Raw genomic sequence first — 8,438 nt, 5'->3', positions numbered from 1 at the left:
AGTGTGAAACTCCTGATATGTTGTTACCCTCACTTGAATAAGTGGTGTATAAGTTCTATACAAAATAAAAGAAGAGCGTGTGATAGTTTTTGTCTACTTGATCCTTATAAAGATGAGAGGTAGGTTTTTTGTTTGTTTGTTTGTTTGTTTTGTGTGTGTGTTTTCTTTTGGGGACAGGTATGGTTTTGACTTTAAAAATATGATAAAACTATGATCCTATTTATTCACAGAACTGTGTTCCTTATTTTTTTTTCCACCTCTGAAATAACTGCATGAATAAACAAGTAAGGTCAGCAGTACCATTTGTAAAACCCTAAAATGGAGAATGAATAAATAATTAGCAGTCACTAACCAATCTTTGTTATTGTGATCATCACAAATGGCTGGAGAAATGATGTGATAGGACTGCTCCACCCTCATTTCTGCACTTGCCTGACAATAGCTGTCAGGTAAATCTGCACTTAAATAAATCATGCTGCTTATTGATTATGTTTCCTGTCAGACATTAGGGTTCCTTCCCCCACCCCAATATTTACTACATTACCTAAACAATAGCATTAATCTTTCAGGAGGCAAGAATTAAGATCATTTCTTTTTTTGAAATGAGCACTTTAGAAGCCTTATAGATTTTTTTTTTAAGATCTTTATCAAACGATAACACATCTACTGCTACAAATTTGTTCTCTTGTGTAGGAGATGAATGTTCAATGCTTTCTTGCTTTAAAAGCCTTGTTTCAATTACAGAATGGCAAATGCTACTAGGGAGGATAAAAGCTTTTACTTGGATGGTGCAGACTGTTATATATTTCACTTATGAATATCACTCTTCAGAGTATCTTCTACCATATTAAGTGCTATTGCAATGACAGCAAATGTCACTGATTTGTAGAATCTGTTTCTTCCCTTTGGATAAACTGGAGATAAACTATACTAGACGGGTATAACAGATGTTATTTAGATAGGTTCGGAACATCTGTTCTGCAAAAGGGCTATAGCAGGAAATCCTTAGAAAAATTAAAAAAATAAAAAAATAAAGGTCGTTTTTGATTGTCCAGTTCTCCTCTCTCTCTCTCTCTCTCTCTCTCTTTCTTTCTTTCTTTCTTCCTTTCTTTCTTTCTTTCTTTCTTTCTTTCTTTCTTTTCTTTCTTTCTTTCTTTCTTTCTTTCTTTCTTTCTTTCTTTCTTTCTTTCTTTCTTTCTTTCTTTCTTTCCTTCTTTCCTTCTTTCCTTCTTTCTTTTTCTTTTTCTCTCTTTCTCTCTTTTTTTCTCTCTCTCTCTTTCTCACCTTTTCTAATAGTGTCTGAAATTGAGTACTGTCATGAAACTGATGTTAGATCTTTCTGTAATCTCAGGAAGTGCTTCTGGTACAAGTGATAATAATGCTGTTGCTGCTTCTTTTAGGACAGAACTATATGTAAAGCAGGAGGGGTCTGCTTTTTTATTACTCATTAGAATTGCATAACTTAGTTTCTTGTAGATGTATGAAATATGCAAATGATGCTTGCAAAGTACTGCTCTGAATAGAGGCAATTTAGAAAATATTAGCATGCTTAGGCCAGCTTAATAGACTTGCCAAAACTGCCAGGGTTGTCAGCTCTCCTGCCACTGACAGCATTAGACTTTACTTTAATGAATCCTTTTTATCTGCTCAAGAGAGAAGACTGAGCAAACAAATTAAGAGAACAGTTAATAGAGAATAGATGGTAAAGTGCAATGGCAAAATGTGAAAAAAAAGCTTTTTTGTCGTATTTGTAACTGGGTATTATTATTATTATTATTATTATTATTATTATTATTATTATTATTATTATTATTATTATTAATAATAATAATAATAATAATAATAATAATAATAATAATAATAATAATAATAATAATAATAATAATAATAATAATAATAATAATAATTTTATGGTGTTATTCGGAAACTGGAACAGTTAAGAACATGGAATTATACAACTGAAGTTCCCAAAACCAATAGGTCACAGCACCCTATTTTCATTACCTTGTAGCTGTCTGTAAAAGAGACTGTCCTGACCTTTCTGCCTCTGAGTATCATAAAATTTGCTGGCTACAACTAGAAAGGTAGTTATTTTGCCATCAAATGCAAAAAGAAAGTGCAGATATTGGAGCGAAGACTGAAGAACATCACATACTCAGCACTGACATCCCTAAGGCAAGTGTAAACTATTACCTGCTGTGGATTCAAAAGCAGGGATATATACAAATGAGACTTAGAGAAAATACAGCATTCTGGAGGAAAAAAAAAAAAAAAGAGTAATCAAAATTGGAATTATTTTACCTGTCTAGGACATGGATTTTTACAACAAAAAGATCTTTGTGCACTTTAAAAGAAGTGAGTTAGATCTCAATGTCCATATATCCTGCACACTAAAAAGTGGGCTGGATTGTTAGTTGGATCAAAATTGTTAGTTGGGCCTCTCATGCTGCCCTAGGGAAGCAGACATTTGGAGTTAATCCTACTGAGGATATTTGGAATATTTATTTGAGAAAATTTACAGGATCAGTTTCACAAACCTTTTCATAAAACCTTAGCTCAATTGAAGTCTTGAAGCTGGATTTAAACAAAAAATAATAAAAATGTTCAAGCATCAAGAAAGGCAGACAACTGGCTAGCAGATTGTTTCCACATTTTTTAAAAGCTTATTAAAAATAAGTGTACTGCGACAATAATTTTGAAGTTCTATTGTCTACCTGCATGCGTTAGTAGTGTCCCTGCAAAGCACAGTAGACCATCTGATTGTCAGAGGGCTGGAACACCTCTACTACGAAGAAAGGCTGAGAGAGCTGGGGATGTTCAGCCTGGAGAAGAGAAGTCTCCAGGGAGACCTCATTGTGATCTTTTAGTACTTAAAAGGGTCTTATAAAAAAGATGGAGAAGGACTCTTTACTTGGGTAGATAATGATAGGACAAGGGGTAATGGTCCTAAACTAAAAGAGGATAGATTTAGACTAGACATTAGGAGGAAATTCTTCACTGTAAGGGTAGTGAGGCACTGGAACAGGTTGTGGATGTCCCATCTCTGAAGGTGTTCAAGGACAGGTTGAGTGGAGTCTTGGCCAACCTGATGTAGTGGGTGGCATCCCTTTAAGGTCCCTTCCAACCTGAACTATTCTAAGATTCAATGATTGTGTGATTCTATGATTATACGATAGGCTTTTGACACAGTTCCCCACAACATTCTCCTCAAAAAACTGGCTGCTCATGGCTTGGGCTGGCATATGCTTTGTTGGGTTAAAAACTGGCTGGGTAGCTGGGCCCAAAGAGTTGTGGTGAATGGAGTCAAATCCAGTTGGAGGCCAGTCACTAGTGGCATTCCCCAGGGCTCAGTACTGGGGCCAGTTCTCTTTAATATCTTCATCGATGATCTGGATGAGGGAATCGAGTGCACCGTCAGTAAGTTTGCAGACGACACTAAGTTAGGTGCGTGTGACAATCTGCTCGAGGGTAGGAAGGCTCTGCAGGAGGATCTGGATAGGCTGCACTGATGGGCTGAGGTCAACTGCATGAAGTTCAACAAGGCCAAGTGCCGGGTCCTGCACCTGGGGCACAATAACCCCAAGCAGAGCTACAGGCTGGGAGAGGAGTGGTTGGAGAGCTGCCAGGCAGAGAAGGACCTGGGAGTGATGGTGGACAGTCGGCTGAATATGAGCCAGCAGTGTGCTCAGGTGGCCAAGAAGGCCAACAGCATCCTGGCTTGCATAAGAAGCAGTGTGGCCAGCAGGGCTAGGGAAATGATTGTTCCCCTATACTCAGCTCTGGTGAGGCTGCACTCGAGTACTGTGTTCAGTTTTGGGCCCCTCGCTACAAGAAAGGCATCGTGGTGCTCAAGTGAGTCCAGAGAAGGGCAATGAAGCTGCTGGAGGGTCTGGAGAACAATTCTTATGAGGAGTGGCTGAGGGAGCTGGGCTTGTTCGGCCTGGAGAAAAGGAGGCTCAGGGGCGACCTTATCGCTCTCTACAGGTACCTTAAAGGAGGCTGTAGTGAGGTGGGGATTGGTCCCATGTGCCTGGTGACAGGATGAGGGGGAATGAGCTAAAGTTGCACCAGGGAAGGTTTAGGTTGGATATTAGGCAAAATGACTTTACTGAAAGGGTTGTTAGGCATTGGAATGGGCTGCCCAGGGAAGTGGTTGAGTCACCATCCCTGAAGGTCTTTAAAAGACGTTTACATCTAGAGCTTAGTGATATGGTTTAGTGGAGGACTTGCTAGTGTTATGTCAGAGGTTGAACTCGGTGATCTTGGAGGTCTCTTCCAACCTAGATGATTCTGTGATGATCTGGTCTTTAGATTTTGATCCAGAGCCTAATAATTCCATTGGGTATCTTAGTGATGTCTGTGGAGTTTGAATCAAAGTGTTACACACAGAGAAGACTCAATCTGGATTTCTTTCCAGGTCATAAAGTCACATTGCTGATTGGACGTATCAGGGAATAAGTTGTCACACTGTTCACCAGTGTGCTTAGCCAACTTACAGTATCAGTATTTCCAGTTCACATCTCTGGCTAACCTAAATACCCCAGACTTAATTTCAGTATTTTCAGACATCTTAAGTGAGGTGTGGCAGGGAGGGAAGTTGGAGGAGAAGGTGTTATCTGCTACCAACTTTCAGGCTACTTCAAGACCCTTACTGGGAAAAGAAAAATAGCCTAAAATTGGGTGAACAGAAGTACTTGCAGAGTTCTATTACTGCTTAGTAGCCATATTTGACTAATAAATATGATTAAAAATAGTGGTTTCACTAAAATTGCTAAAATCACTAGAAATGACACATAACAGGAGATGTGTTACTCATAATCTTGTAAAACCCTACTAATCAGGATTAGTAGCCTACTAGATTGTTATGTTGTCGTGTAGTTTACATAAGTTTTTTTCTAAAAAGAACACATGGTTGTCAAGATTGCAAACCTTATTTCTGCATTTTTTTTTGTGCAAGGATTAATAGATTAAAATTCTCAAGATGCAGAAGTAGTTGTATGGGCAAAATCTCACTCCAGTGAATTACATGGGAGTTTTACTGTTGAACTTGGTGTGCCAGGCTATCAGTCCCTGTTAGACTGAAAGAGAGTAGCTGACTGAGCTCTGACTTAGCTGCGTGGAGCCAAAGCCCAGCACATGGTTGTGCACTTGCTGGGACCAATGCATTTGGTTCTGATGGTGCTGCTACTTCCTCCCTAGTCTGTTTCCTCTGGCAAATTCTGACTTACAGCCAAGGCCCTAGGTAAGCTGCTGTCTAGAGAGCCCATTAGCTGTGGTCCTGCAACAGGCTGGGTTCCAAATGGCCTGCAATGAATGGATATTACATGGAATAAGTTTTAAGCTTTCAAACAGTTAAAAGGAATTCAGTGTCCTGCCATGTCTGACAGGTAGCATTTTTATTGCTAAAATAAGTGGGATACACTTCTAGGTATATCTTTAAAGTTAAGAATCATCCTTTATATCTTTTTTTTTTTTTTTTTTTTTTTTTTTAATCCCTTCTCTCTCAGACAATCTCTCTCCCTCTCCTGAATTAAGAAGTAGATGAGTTTTACTTAATGCATGTCAGGAATGTAAGGACAATCTGATCTAATCTACGTCACGGTCAGATTCAGGGCATGAATCCAGTACACTGCTGTTACCACTGGTCTATCTACAGTGTAAATCCACTCCACCATAGTGAGTTACTCAGTGTCATTCCTGTATGGCCATGACAGGAGGTGACAAGAAATAGTAGTGATAGGACCATCTGAAAGCCTGGAGCAGGCTTTGCTAGCTCCAGAAGACAATGCAGAGTGTCAGTCATTTTGCAATGCACAGCATCAGTCACTCTAGGGAAACACTGCAAGCAGCCTCTGAGAGTGAAATAGCAGATTTCCTCCTAGGAGTCAGAAGTAGTTGAATGTTTAGATGCATCTCTCACTACTGGGGTGACATTAAAGGGAAGAGAGCCTAAAGACTGCCAAGGAACCACTATTCCCTGCTCTGTGGTAAACATCTCTCACAATTATGTGGAGGTCAAGCAAAGGGCTGAAGCTGAAAAGCTAAAGAAGACCAGTTGTATTGTTTCAGACAGTTATTTTATTTTAATGAGTACCCAGGAGGATACTCAGCCAGTCTACAGAATGGACTGAGACCAGCAATGCGTGACAATTCAGTCCTACACTAGAGAAATTCTGAAGATTTACCAAGATGCATTCTGTAAAATAAGATAGATATACAATTTTCCTGAAAAGTCATAACTTACAGGAATCCAGATGTATTCTAATAAATGATTGTCCTTAACTGTAAATCCAGGAAACATGACTTCTCCTATGAATTCAGTGTCATTTCTTTCAGAATGACTTTTTTTTTTTTTTAATTTAATTTCTGAAAATGATGTTCCTATTACTATTAATTAAAAAAAAAAAAAAAAAAAAAAAGAATGGTTAATATATAGCAGGTTTATGTAATGGATTTTCTGGTCAGGATAGCTAATGTGGTTAGAAAACCTACATTTTATATTTTGCATGTGGCTTCTGTCTTTGAAAGAATAGTGGCAGTAGCTGTGTTCCACATTACTCACAAAGAAAAGCCATATATTCACCGAGGAAAACTTACTAAAAGAAATTGAAGTGATGTGCTAAAGTAATTTCCTCTGAAAAACCTTTATGCAAAGAGTAATGTCAGAAAACATTTCTTGAAATGCATTGTATTAGAAGCAGTGCAGGGTGTGTAAAAACAACTGCACAGATTTGTATCTGCAATAAATTAATTGAAAGATGATTTAAATTACCCTTTTATGCGACTGTTTTATCTCTAAGCCAGGCAAGCTCAAGAAGACAATCTATGCCTCCATTGCCAATCATCAATACTTTCCACCATTTAGGAAATAACTCCTGCATTGTGTATAGTGTGTGCTCAAACAAGAACTTAGGTTGTATTATTTAACATCACCAATCTCAAAGGGAAAATTTGGATTTTCTCAGAATGTGCCTAGAGCACACTTTTATGCTAGCCTAGTGACTAGAGCCACAAAGGTCACCTGGGACATAAGACAGAAAGATGGCCGAATCCCTTCTTGCTTCAGCCTGGGCTTTAGTTCTTACCTTCTCTATACCAGAGTGAGGTAGATGCAGGCTCTCACAGTACATGTGATGTACTTCTTGACTGCGCTTCAGGTGGGCCCACGTGGACACTGCGCATTTGCACCAGGGAGATCTGAGGCAGCTCTAGATGAGCTGATGGCATAGAAGCATGCCCGTAACAGAGGCCACAGAAAGCAGACTAAGCTACATGGTCCGAGCAGCTTCTGAAATGACACTGCTCCTACCCCGCTCCTACAGATCACACTGCAGGACCCAACTGAATTACATGCATATAGAAAAAGACAGTTAGGAGTTGAATTTTTTTCCTCTTCTTGTTCTAGAAGTTCTTGTGTTGTCTGTTTTCCCTAGCTAATATCCAGGGGATGCCTACTAAATGCATTGATTACATTTTGACATTATACATTTGAAACAGTATGTTCGGTTCCCAAATAAGATCTGATGGTAAACGGAATTTTGTGGGCCAAGAGGGTGTAGAACTGGAGTTTTTTTGTGTTGTGCTGATCTAAGGTGCTCCTTCAAAACTTCCGTGATACACCTCAAGGAATTCTTTGTCATTTGTGATCACACGGAACAAGTACTCACAGTAAAGCTGTTGTAGCCAAAACATATATATGTATATTGGCATAGAAACGGTAAGTGTTTCTGGCATCATATACGTCTTTATTTCACATTTTAAATCTTAACTGGAATTTTGACATTGAATCTAGGAAATCCAGAATATGCAAGTATGCCTCAAATGTCATAGAATATGGCAATATAGGATTTAAATTCAAGTACAGGTAGTTCTTACAGGCATTAGCAATATAAAGCGCTGTATACTTATTTGACCAGCTTGCCCAGAGAAAGAGATGGATGTGGAGCGTAAGTGAGGAAAAAGGGTGTTAAGGGTGACTTTACAGTGACATTAACATAAAATAAAGGTTGCTAGTGAAATTTCACTCTAATATTGTTTGGTATGTGATGTAGGTCCCATACCCCATAAATTCTTTCAGTGCATATGTTCTCTCTTCTGTATGTGTAAAGGCAGCAACGTGAGATGATTCTTTTCTGGAATGAAATCACAGAAAACAAATATAAAAGGTCATGCAAAAGTAGTTCGGAAACAAAATGCGAATGTCCATAGAAACTAATTCTTCCCATCACGGTTTTTACTTTTAGGTAAAGTATTATCACTGTATTGCTTTACCACAAACCACAAGCTATTTCTGAAAACCAGTGGAATACATACAGTGACAGACAATTAGTGTAGTATTTTCAAATGCAACTGGAGCCCAAGTACGTATTGGAATTATTGAAAACCTCCAGCTTACAGATGAGAAAAGTCACTTCACATTAAGATCGTTAAAAAAATTC

The sequence above is a fragment of the Anas acuta genome, chromosome Z (genome assembly GCF_963932015.1).
Source record: "Anas acuta chromosome Z, bAnaAcu1.1, whole genome shotgun sequence".
Taxonomy (NCBI): domain Eukaryota; kingdom Metazoa; phylum Chordata; class Aves; order Anseriformes; family Anatidae; genus Anas; species Anas acuta.
The sequence above is the reverse complement of the archived record's forward strand: the minus strand, read 5'-3'. Positions refer to the sequence as shown.